The sequence below is a fragment of the Peromyscus californicus genome, unplaced genomic scaffold (genome assembly GCF_007827085.1).
Source record: "Peromyscus californicus insignis strain IS unplaced genomic scaffold, ASM782708v3 Scaffold_10__1_contigs__length_136768540, whole genome shotgun sequence".
NCBI classification, from domain to species: Eukaryota; Metazoa; Chordata; class Mammalia; order Rodentia; family Cricetidae; genus Peromyscus; species Peromyscus californicus.
Genome location: NW_026294391.1, coordinates 127,073,981 through 127,086,839, shown reverse-complemented (window position 1 = coordinate 127,086,839; position 12,859 = coordinate 127,073,981).

Below are 12,859 nucleotides of genomic sequence, written 5' to 3'. Positions count from 1 at the left end.
GAGACCTGGAGGTCGGTACAGACAGGCAGTGACAAGGAAGCGAGCAAGGAAGTGAGGTAGCTGGGATAAGAGCCAATGAGAGGGCAGAACAGCAAGGCAATAAAGGTGTGGGTAGACAGGAAGTAGCTCACCTTTTGATAGCTGCAGAACTGGAGAGGTAAGGTTGGTGGCTCTCACTATTTCCCTGATCTCTAATGCTTTTACCCCTATATTTGGCTCTGTGTTTTTTATTTAATAATACCATTTAGAAATTTATCTATAGGTAATAGAAATAATAGAACAAAAAGTTATATGAGATGAAGGAATGGAAGACAGGGTGGAGGAAAGAGTATGTCAAGGGGTAAGTAATACTAAATACCTTCTATGGAAAGTTATTATTGTACAAGCTTCAAAAATATATACACGTGTAAAAAGAGTTTAAATGTAGCTATCCCATAACAGGGGACAATGCCTCTACTAGACACCATAAGACTTTTTATTTCATATGTACAATGACTCTGTTGAGTCTGGACAATACTATTTACTTACAGTCATCCACTTCTTCTGCCTCTTATACTTGTTCTCCCCCTCTTCTCTGATGGTCTGTCAGTCATAGATGGAAAGGGTATGATACAGATGCCTCATTTAGGGTAGAACGTTCTATAATGTATTTCTCTGCACACTGACTAGTTTTAGGTCTATGTGTTAATTAGCATCTAAGGCAAGAAGAACAATTTTTTAACTCTTCCCAGAGAAGCATCTTTTAGACAGTGGTGATTATTGGAGTGATTCATTACTGGTCAAGCTCCAAAGAGTAAAAGACTACAGAACATTCAGCCCTAAATTGGATGTCTCTAACACACCTCCCCTTTCAAAGGATCAGGGATGATTACAGGAAAGGGGCCAGAAATATTATAAGAGGCTGATGTAGATGACTATAAACATGCAGCATTTTCTCAGCATAACAGTGCTTTCACACATATGAACTCAGAACAGCTTTTATAGTATGCAAAAGAACTGGGTAAGCACAAGCCAGACAAAACCCTAGTATGGAGGGTTCACATAGACATGAAATCTCAAAATTACTTGAGGAGATATTGCAAATTGATAGTTGCTTGGAGAGGCAGAATCAGTTTTCTATATGGATGAATTTCCTGGCATCTGGACCACACTCTAGTGGATGACCCTGTATCTATGAGATTCAGACAACACAAATTGGACTGGGTATGTTTAAAAAGAAAGAGAACATGGATTTGGGTGAGTAGTGAAGTTGTAGTGAATCTTGAAAGATTTGAGTAAGAAAAGTGAGTATGATAAAAATACATTGTATGAAATCATCAAGTATTAAAAATATTATTTACAAAAGAAAAATTTAAAAATTCTTAACATATGTCAAATGCAACACTGTAGTACAGGATTAAGTATATAGTACAATGGTAGATACATGCTTGTTATTTGTTAGAACTTGGGTTTGAACCTTTCCTTACTCCCACTGCAAAAATCAAATAAAAACAAAATGAAAACAACTATCATATCATATCATATCATATCATATCATATCATATCATATGACTTACCATATGCAGAAATACACAGGAAAATTTGGTATTTTTCTATAAAGATTGACATTAATAATATTTTGGATAAAGTGAATTAATATCTTTTTTTCTCATTCAGTTTTTTCCCTCTTTTGGAAAATATAAGCAATTTTCATTGAAAGTGTTATTTATTTTAAATGTAATGATAACTTTATAAAAATATCCCAGTTTTAGATATTTGGCACATAACAAAAAGCTTTTTGGTATGTGACATAATTATGTAATAATAATAATAATAATAATAATAATAATAATAATAATAATTCTCTAATTCTTGTTGGATTCTTTGGTAAATTCACATCATGCACCACAATTCTGCTCATCTCCCAGTAACTCCATATTCACCTGCAGCATCACCCCTTAAATAACACCCCCTAAATTAATTTAAAAACAAACAAAAATACTACCTTGCTCCTCCATCTCTCCAGTCTATCCAACACCTCTTCATTCATGCTAATGGAATTGGGAACTATGATGTGTCACACAGTATCCCCTTTTGTCTAATCAGCCCTACCAGTAAATGTTCAGTGTAATGTGTCATTGGTCTGATTCAAGGCCACTGGCTTCTGGCACACCATCATCACTGAACCCTCACCAAAACTCCTCTTGAAAGGACCAAGCAGATGCCATAACAGGCTGCTCAGTCTTCTCTCAGAGATCAGGCCTCAATTTCAGTTTCCTGAGACTTGAGCAAGCAGTTTCTGGGAGGGCCATGAACAAAAGACATAGTCCTTGCAGTAGCTCCCTTTCTGCACGTACTCTGACTGCTCAAAGTTCAGCCATATGTTTACTCTCTGGGGCCCCTCACCAACTTAGAGTTATGTGCAGTACGTGCTTAGCCAGCCAGCCCCCATGGTGGCTCAAGGACAAAACCTGGGACTTGTGCTGGACTGCCCCCAAAGTAATAAATTGTAACCACCAACCAGTATATTCAAAGGTTACATTCCCTCACCCAATTAAAAGAGAACAGAGATAAAAATAAACCAATCCAAGTTGCACCCGTGCAAAACTCCCCCAACCCCCCTGAAGGGCTTGTGGATTTTGCCTTTAAAAAGCTAGCCACACAAAGAAAAAGCAAGTTCCTCCTGACCTCACGGTTACTACAAGTGAGTGCTTTGGATCAAGCTTCCCTGCCCACAGCTTGTAAACAAACAGAAATAAACCATGCTATTGCATTCTGTACCTAAGGTCTGTGGTGGAATTTTTGGGGTCACAATCTGGGCATAACACTCTTAGATTTCCTGCTGTTTTCCAGAGTCATGGGGATCCTGCAGACCCTTCATGTGTTCCAGCATGTCATTGATTCATAGATAGAGTAGATGTTAAGGCAGCCCAGCCTAAAGCCCAGGATGTGGTAGCTGAGATGGTAAGTCTGGGCCACTGAGACCACCTCCCTCAGGTGTGGGAGGAGCCAGCTCTCTCACACCTCAAATGAGTGGTGGGGCCATCTCTCCCGACTACAGAGGCCAGCTCTCTCATGAGAGGTAGATCCAGATTTCCTGCTGCAGTGTCCAGAGAGGCACAATGACAGTGAAGTGCTGGGCCAGCTCAGTATGGTCCTCGCATTTCAACATGCATGGTTCCTGTATACCCCTGTGGTAACATGAGCCAAGGACATTAACACAGACCCCAGCTGCAGCAAACCTTGCACCCAGACATGGCCTTGGCAACAGTTCAGGCCCAGACATCACCATGTCCCCAGGTGGCAGCACAAGTTACCCAGATCAGTATGGGCCCAGCAGCAGCATGTCTCTTGGATACCAACAGGGTCTCAGGTGGCTAATCAGGCCCCAGGCACCTCACAGCCCTCAGTGATAATAGGAGCCATGGATATCAACTCAGACCCTGACTGTGGTAGGTCTACAGATTCAGACATGGCCCTTGGCAATTTACTGGGCACAGACAACACCATGGCCTTGTGTGGCAGCACAGGCCACTCAGATTGACATGGACCCAGACACCAAAATGGCCACAGGTTGTGGCCTAGACCCTGGGCATCCATGTGACCTTTGGTGGCAACATGGACCACAGACTATGGTAGAACTACAGACTCAGACATGGTCATCAGTAATCCAGGCTAGGATTTCACTATTGCTCCAGGTGGCAGCTCAGATTGACATGGCCACAGTGGCAACATAGCCTTCAAACACTAAGCTGGCTCCAGGTGGTGTCCCAGATCCCTGCCATTGCCATGGCCTTTGATTTAACATAATTTTTGAGGGTGAGACCTTTCAATAAATGAACTTACTTTAGCAATCTAGAACTATTTCATATCATTCTATGCATATAGGAAAGGAGGAACAGATTATCTGAAGGAATATCTACTTCTCCAAGATAGGGCTCTAACTACAGAACAAAAACAGCAATTCTAATCATTGGTGAACCAAAGAGTTTATTCTCTCTCCTTTGGAAGCATAGGTGATGCTTTACTTACAAAAATGAGGTTTTCCCATTATAATCTTGAACCCCTCCCCCTTGCTTATGTAATCCCTCTTCCCTCTCTTCGACTGGAATACCAACCAAGATCTGTCCCTAGCACATGACCTGCCATTTTGAACCTATTCTCTCTGGTGGGATGCCTCACTTAGCCTTGATGAAGGAGGAGGAGCTTGGTCCTACCTCAACTTGATATGCCATGTTCTGTTAACTCCCATGGGTGGCCTTACCCTTTCTGAGAAGTGGATGGGAGTGGGAAGAAAGGAAGTGGGAGGAGGGAACGGGAAGAGAAGAGGGAGAGGAAACTGTGTATGTAAAGTGAATAAAAAAGTTAATGATTGAAAAAATGAGGTTACCCTCAAAATATCTTCATCACAAAAACCTTCTCCCAGCATAGACAATAATTTTCCCTAAGCTGCATAGATGAAAATGTCCCTTCTGTTAAACTTCTATTCCCTATATACCACCTGAGTCCATGCACAGCTGGGGTAGGCTTATCTGCATCTAACAGGGGATGCAGAATATAGTACCTACAATGTCAAGTGAGGTCTAATCACCTTTCCCTGACCCTCCTTTGATGAAGAAATATCAACAGGCCCCATCTTCTTGAGGATGATCACAAATGTTTTGATGAACATGAAAGTATCTGTTACTTGTACAGGACAGCTGATCCACAAAGTAGCAATATATTTGCATTTCATAATTATTCTTGCAATTTGTTAATTTGTAATATTTCTGTAAATTGTTCTCAGAATGAAGAAAATAGATAAAATATAGCTACTTTTCAAATATGAAAATATTTATTATCATATTCTACAGTGAGCAATCAAAATAAAAAGAGAATCCTATAACCTCAACCCAGAGAGCCTTGCAGTAGGAAGTTTTCCTTTGTCTCACTTGGTCTCACAGCTTCTTGGTCCCAAGTAAACACACAGATGCTTATATTAATTACAAACAGCATGACCTATGGCTCCAGCTTCTTGGAAGCTAGTTCTATAATCTTAAATTAACCATTTCCATTATACTATATGTTGCCAAGTAGCTATGGCATTAGTGGTGTGCTAGCATCTTGTGTTCCTTGGGCAGAGGACTGGTGTCTCCTCTTCCTGCTTGTCTCTTTCCTGTATCTCTGCTTGGATTTCCTGCCTGCCTCTAAGCTGCCTTGCCATAGGCCAAAGCAGCTTATTTATTAACCAATGAGGATAACATATATTCACAGTGTACAGAAAGACATTCCACAGCAGAACAGTATTCATAAATTGTCCTTAAAGACATGTTGAAATATCACGTGTGCAATTTTGGTAATATTCACAAGTTTTAGGGAAAATTAATTTATGGTATTTCTTGTTAATAATAATTTACCACCAAGAATATCTAAAATATGTTTTTGATTTATTTCTTTTTGATATGTTTCTGCCCAATGCAAAAGGCCAGACTAGACAACATTAAAAAAGCAGTAAAATGCAAGTTTATTTGGTGTTGGTTGCAGGCATGTTCATGGGTCCCAGAGAACCTGCAGAGAAGTTGTGCCCCTGGGCAAAAGAAGGGAGGTTTTATAGACATTAGGTGAGAGGTGATGAAGTGCCAGTCAGGAACTGGACTGTGCCCCAGTGTTGTCAAAAGCTATGCACCTGGGTGGGCAGTTGGGTGGACTGGTCCTGTTGGGCAGGCTGCATTGACTGACAGAAATGCAGAAATGGACTTCTGATGCCATTCCTTTGTTTAGAGTTTTCTCAGTGCAGATAGGTTGGAGAAAATGGGGTAGATAGGGTTTCCCAGCTTGTTCAGGGATGAGTAAAGGTTCCAATTGAACACTTTCAACCTCACAGCCTATGGTTTATCCTTTTTAAAAATATGTGAACTTCATAGAACTTGTGTTAAAGTTCAGAAATTATTGAAAAAATGGATTTAAAACAGTCAGTTCGAAGCTTGCATTTAGGTCCTATTATGGTTTGCAAAGTTGCCTGTCACCTGTGAGTTCTTCTTTTTCCTGTGTGGCAAGCATTCTAAATCAATTTTGTTTGTTGCACTTATAATCTTTTGCTTCTGTTCTAAAACAACAACACAGAATTATAATCTATGGGTAAGAGAAATGGCTTCCAAAGGTTTGAAAATGTGACAAGTTCCAGACTTAAATTGTTGTGCCCAGATCGTGACCCCCAGAGAGACCACCAAAGACGAGCATACCAGAATGCAAAAGCAAGGTTTAATTCTGGATATCCAAAAGCAATACAAGCCTAGGCAGGGACTTTGTCCAATGCATCCAACGAAGTGGAGGCTGGAGGAAGAGCCCATCTATCTGCAAGATCAGCTTTTAAAGGGAAAAATCACAAGGTTTCATCATTTAGGGGTGCTAGTATGGGTACAATTCTGATTGGCTCGCTTCTAGGGGCTTTCTAGAAATCATGGCTTAATCTTACTTCTAAGGGAGTGGTTGCCCTGCCCGCCACCATTTCTCACTAGCTGCCCTCAGGTAGGGGCATACTTTATGGTCAGTTTCCCTGGAAACCAGGGAGAGGACATTCCATAATCCGGCAGGCATTACCTCCTGACTATCTTGTGACTCTGTACTTTTACACTTCCTGGTTTCTGGAATCTGAACTGACTGGTTTCAGTAACTAATGGCCTATTCCTAGAAGGAGAAATCTTAGGCCTTAGTTTTTGGTGAAAGCATTTTGGTCTTATTTCTAAGATGGCTCATTTTGGTCTCACAAAATGATTTTACACATGCTCATTTCTTTGAAACTGACTATACTGCTATCAAGTATAAAAACTTACAAGCTTCAAGCTACAGATTTCTTCTTGAGTATGAATTGCCTAGAGTCTGGGGAAGACCCTACCTCTGGCATGGGGTATCTAAGGGAAAAAAATCTGTGTACACTATGCTCCTATGTCTGTTAACTTTATTCCTCTAAGAAAAATTCTATCTACAGCTACAGCTCCATCAGGCATTCAGGGCAGGAATAAATCTAGATACCACAAGCTCGTTGTCAGTCTACTTTATTTCTCTGAGATGAAATCCTGTCTACATAGCTTCAGTTCCACCCTAACACTCTGTTCCTCTTTGTCTCCTCTTTTACTGGCCTCTCATAGTCCCGTTAACAACTAAGCTCTTATGCTTCCAGCCTCATCTTCATCCTCTGTTTCTTTGCCCTCCATCTTTACTTGCTCGCTACTCCTGGCTCTGATGAACTCTACAAGAGTTCTGCCTTACCATCTACAAAACCTCTGTGTTCTTCCCTTTGCCCTGGCCATGCCTTTCTGTCTGCCTCTACAGAAAATGCCTGTTTTTTCTTCCCCTGGCCACATGGTTCTCTGCCTCCTCAGGAATGAAGCTCCACCCTACCTTCCACTTTGCTATGTAACAACCTCTTTTGTTCTCAGTCAATTGCTCTGGAGAGCAACTAGGCCTCAAGGTAAGGGGATGAGCTTCATTTGCACAAGAAACAAAGCTATGCATCTACTGCCTGCTTGGCTTTGCCCATGTGACCTTATCCAAATACTAGCCCAAGCAGGTAATTCACACACACACACATTCTATGGGGATTGTGAGCACAAGAAATTCATAACAAGGCACAGCTGAATATTAAGCTGTGTAACACCAAATAGTCCATGCTAGATGGCTTCCCACTTGACTGACCTTTGACCTGGTCAAGGTATAGCTTTAATACACAGCTGGACTCCTTATAACATATTCTTATGGCTCACCACTATTCTTCTTTCCTTGTATAGTGAAAAAGGATGTTTAATTCTCTCTAGGGCAATGAACGATGTGGATTAATATTGGAGTTGGAGATGACTGGAATAAATAAGTAACAGCCAGTAAATATTGATATATGATCAATACTTGTATCAGTAACATATACTTAAAATCTATAAAATATACTTATAATTAATAATCTCTATAGATGGCAAGGTGAGAATTAGTTTAATCATCTAATTGGTATATTTGTATATAACTAGAATTTTTTCCAAGGAGGGGAGCAGAGAAAAAACAAAAATCTATCATTAGCTAGTATATCTAATATGGTCAAATGTGTCAAAATATTATGATTCTGACTTATCAAAAAGAAATGATCAGTTAGGAACATTGACTCTATCTATTAATCTCTGGTAGTGGTATAGATTTGGCTAAACTGTATTTTAAGGAGGTATAGTTAGATAAAATTACCTGAATCATCTGTGGGACCAAGGCTGCACCTGCAGCTTACATAATTTAAATTTGTATTCAATGCAATATTCAACCATAAGCTATGAGAGGACAGTAATAACCTGTGTCAAGGTTTATATAGCAAGACTTACATATAGAACAATTGTGAAAAGTACACAAGGGAATATCTGGTAGTATGTACATTTCAGGATCATGGGCAGAATTTATACAATTAATAATAGAACACTTTTTAAGGGCAGTCCAGTCTCTGGGCTGGAGAGCTCAGTTCAGAAAAAGGGGTATATGACAAAGGGGCCATAGATATCTCTCATGGTTACTTCCTGTTGATATGTGGGCAGAGCTGAGGGTCTTGAAGGCTGGAATGCAGTGGAAACCTAGGAAGTACAGGCTTTTTTAGGCTCTGTGAGAGATGTATAGCAGGATTTCTTGTCTCATGGGCAGGAAGGCGGGGTGCACAGTTGAGCTGGACAGCACATTCCTGTGGGCTGGAGGGTGGGATGCAGACTTACAGCTAGACAACATATCCATGATCCAGATGATGACAATCTGTAACTCTTTAAGTTATTAAAATTTCTTCTGGAAACAAACATATGTATTAATGGTAAAACATGAAGTTGAGGAATTTTAAAGATGAAACTTTTATCTTAGGTGTACCTATGGAATATTAAAGTTATAGTTAGCAGATGAGAGAAGGGAATTTTAGGCCAGAGAGAGAGAAGGATCCCCCACCCCACAGAAGAAGAAGAAAATCTGTAAGTGGGAGATATAAACTGTAGTCAGGTTGTGTTCCTCACAGTACATCTTGGCTTGTGAGTGGTCCTTCTTTGCTTGTGGGTGTTGGTAAATTTTGATCTCCTGAAGCTTATAAGAACCTTCGTAAGGACAAAATCTTTAGACATACTAGCAACATAACAGTAGTAAATTAAGTCAGAGTAAAATTATGAATCATTGGAGCCTTAACAATACAGCAGGATAATCAGAGAATGAAATCTGTAATGTTTCATATATATATATCAAATCGTGTTTATTTTTGGATCAGAATTAATAAAATACATTTGGAATGGTTTATTATTTACAATAATATTCCTCTAAGTTTTGATATCACTGATGAACAGTTCATCAGAAGGATCTGGAATTGTATCTATTTATTCATAAAGTCAAAGCTCAGTATTAAGAATCTGTGAGTAATTAACAGCCTACAATTAAACTGGCAGCTTTAGAGCACCTCTGTCCTGCAGTGGCCTAGTATATGGTGTGGCCTGGCAATCCAGAATTAATAAAGGCAGGTTAATGTCCCTTGAAAACATGTAAGCACATCCACTATTTGACATTATAAAACATCAGGACATTTGAAAATATCAGTGAGAAGGCCCTAGAGGCTTAGGTGTAACTTTGTGGCTTGACCTAGGGGTAATAAGGAATGCCTTTAGTGGGAGATATGAAAAGATAAGCACCAATTCTTCAGAGCTCTTGGAGTACATGTAAGGCCTCTGTCTATACATCAACTCTAGGCATTCATAAAATTGAAAAGCAGTGAAATAAGTGGTGTATCATTTTATAGCTATAAATTATAAGGATGTAGGCCTCATGGGTGAGATTTCATAGGGAGAGAATTTGTAATTGTTAGTTAGCTGGACTCCTTACAACATATTCTTGTGGCTCACCACAAGATGTTACCGGATAATTCAAAATTTCTCATGCAATACACAATGACTGTAAAGCTGGGAATGCCATTTCCTTCTGCTGATACTGGTGCTGTGGATGGAACCCTGAGGCAGGCACATGCCAGTGCAACAATCCATCAGTGAGATACATTGTCATTCTGAAATGGGTTTCATCTTAATTAATAGATAATAATTAGGAGGAAAAGCTTTAACTCAGTGTGACAATCTAATTGTGTATTTCATGTGATTTTTGCATCACTCAGGAGATATAATTCTGGGCAGGGTTGTTTGAAAGACTCTAACCCTTCAGGCTTACACCCCCCAAGAGCCAGGAGAATGAGGAACTAAAAAGCTAGTTCCAAGGGCAAACTGACTCAGCCATTACTCAACCACTCTTACCACAATGTATGGAGATTTCTGTTAAGATATGTTGCTCAACTGTGACTGGGATAATTGCAAGTGTTGCATGAAAGACCACTGTAAACTTTGTGTAACCTTCACTCCTGCCCTGATACCCCCCCTGAGGTTCCGGGAAAATTGTACATGTGGACGTGATTGTACCTACCCTGTGATTAGGCCATAATCTTGTGAAAGTAACCCCTTGACATGAACCAACTGGAATGAAATTGCATGGGAATTGTAATCGTATGGCTTTTGTGGGTTTTCCTTTTCCTTTAAAAGTACCCATGTTGCTACAGTAGAGTGAAACTCTTGCTCTTGGGAGGAGAGTAGCCTGACTATACAGGCGCATCAATAAACCTTTTGCTGTTTGCATCAACTGGACTGGAGTCTGGGTTCTTGGGGTGCCCACCCGAGAAGGTAGTACCCTGGGTCTGGGGTCTATCATGTTAAGATGTTGCAGTGTAGCTTGAGTTTTCCTGCCTGCCCCACAGTCAGGACAAATCTCTCTCACAAAACCAATGCAAAGAAGAAAGCCAAGAGGTCAGAGCTAAGAGTAAAAACCTTACCCTTCCTCCTGCAGTGGTCCTACCTCTCTGAACCAGAGCTACCCCTGTGTTAAAGTCTTTATATAGAGTTCCTGTCCTGCCTTCTCATTGGTTGTAAACCCAACCACATGACCGCCTCATCATGGCCTGTCTGTATAGACATCCAGGTTTTCTATGACTGGTATTAAGATTAAAGGCATGTGTATCCAATACTGGCTGTATCCCTGAACACACAGAGACTTACCTACCTCTGCCTACCAAGTGCTGGGAATACAAGCATATGCCACCACTGCCCTGCTTTCCTATGGCTTGCTAATAGCTCTGACCCCTGGGCAACTTTATTTATTAACATACAAATAACATTTTAATACAAATAAAATTCACCATATTTCCCCTTTTCTATTTTAATAAAAAGAAAAAAGAGAAAAAGCTTATAACTAACATAAGAAAAACTATATACAAAAGTACAATAACTATATACAATATATACAAGTAATAAATACCTAAACAATGTCTAGTTCATTTGTATTTGACAAATTCAGAGAAAATAATTCCATTATCTATCCTATTGTAGCTAATTCACATTCTATCCCATTTAATCTTCAACTATAACTAACTAATCTTCAACTCCCTCAGAGACCCAAGAAGGAAATAATATTAACTAACAAAAAAATATAAACAGGAAGTATATGCAAGCAACTTCCAAAAACCTGTGAGTTGACAGAAACAGCCAGCTGCCTAGACAATCATCTGAGGTTTCTCCGCAGTGTTGGGGCATCATCTTCAGCCTATAGGCTTAGCATATCTGACAGATTCATTTGTGAAGTAGGATGTACACAAGGTCAACAGTTCAACCTCACATTGGATGAGAGCAGTCTATATACCAGAAACACCTGAATTCCACTAGTGTCATGTCATGATTCAGAATTTTAAATTCTGGAAATTGATGTTTTCTGAATTCAGCTGTCCATGCTTCTTGGTTATGTGTGTATGTGGCTTCATCTCAGCATCCCGTTCTTCTCCACATCCCTCTATTAATGCCATTCTACTGTTGAGAGGTGTGAGATTAATTGCTCTTCAAGAATAATTGTTTCAACTACCTTCCCATTGCACATCAGAAGCCATCAGCCCACTGCCTGTGTTGCTAGAGTTTTCCTGCCTGGCCCACAGTCAGGACAAATCTCTGACACCCACCAGTCCCACAGCCACTCAGACCCAACCAAGTAAACACAGAGACTTATATTGGTTACAAATTGTATGGCCGTGGCAGGCTTCTTGCTAACTGTTCTTACAGCTTAAATTAATCCATTTCCATTAATCTATACCTTGCCATGTGGCTTGTGGCTTACCGGTACTTTACATCTTCCTTGTCCTGATGGCGGCTGGCAGTGTCTCTACCACTCAGCCTTCCACTTCCCAGCTCTATTCTCCTCCTTGTCCCGCCTATACTTCCTGCCTGGCCACTGACCAATCAGTGATTTATTTATTGACCAATCAGCAACACATTTGACATACAGACCATCCCACAGCACTTCCCCTTTTCTTTTCTTAAAAAGGAAGGTTTTAACCTTTACACATCTCCAAAGTCAGCTTGGTATATTTGGGAATTTGGGCGTAGCTTCTCTTACTACTTCCTGCTGGAGGGGGGCGCTGTATCTTATGGGGACACAAAGAATATTTTAGGATCATGGAATAGTCCGTGAGGCTGTATCGTCTGAGCCAGTTGCCTTGAAACAATTCTGGATGTTGGATCATCTGGGCCATGATGTCATTGGAGACCTTTCAGGGGGTCTTGGCTGGTCAAACCTGATGTATCTTAATCTGGAACAAATCCATAGCCTCTGGCTTTCTGTGGGAAGAAAAGCAGAATCTCCTTTCCAAAGCAACATATCCTTATATCCAAATTTTGAAGTCAAGGTACCTTTAAAATATACATTTTGGCATAACTCAACAGCTTTTACAATCAAATGTTCTTCTGCAGTTAAAAAACCCAAAGACAACACAATCCAGATTCTCTGTGTAATAGTCATCTCTATGTGGCTTATTTTTTATACTACCTTTACT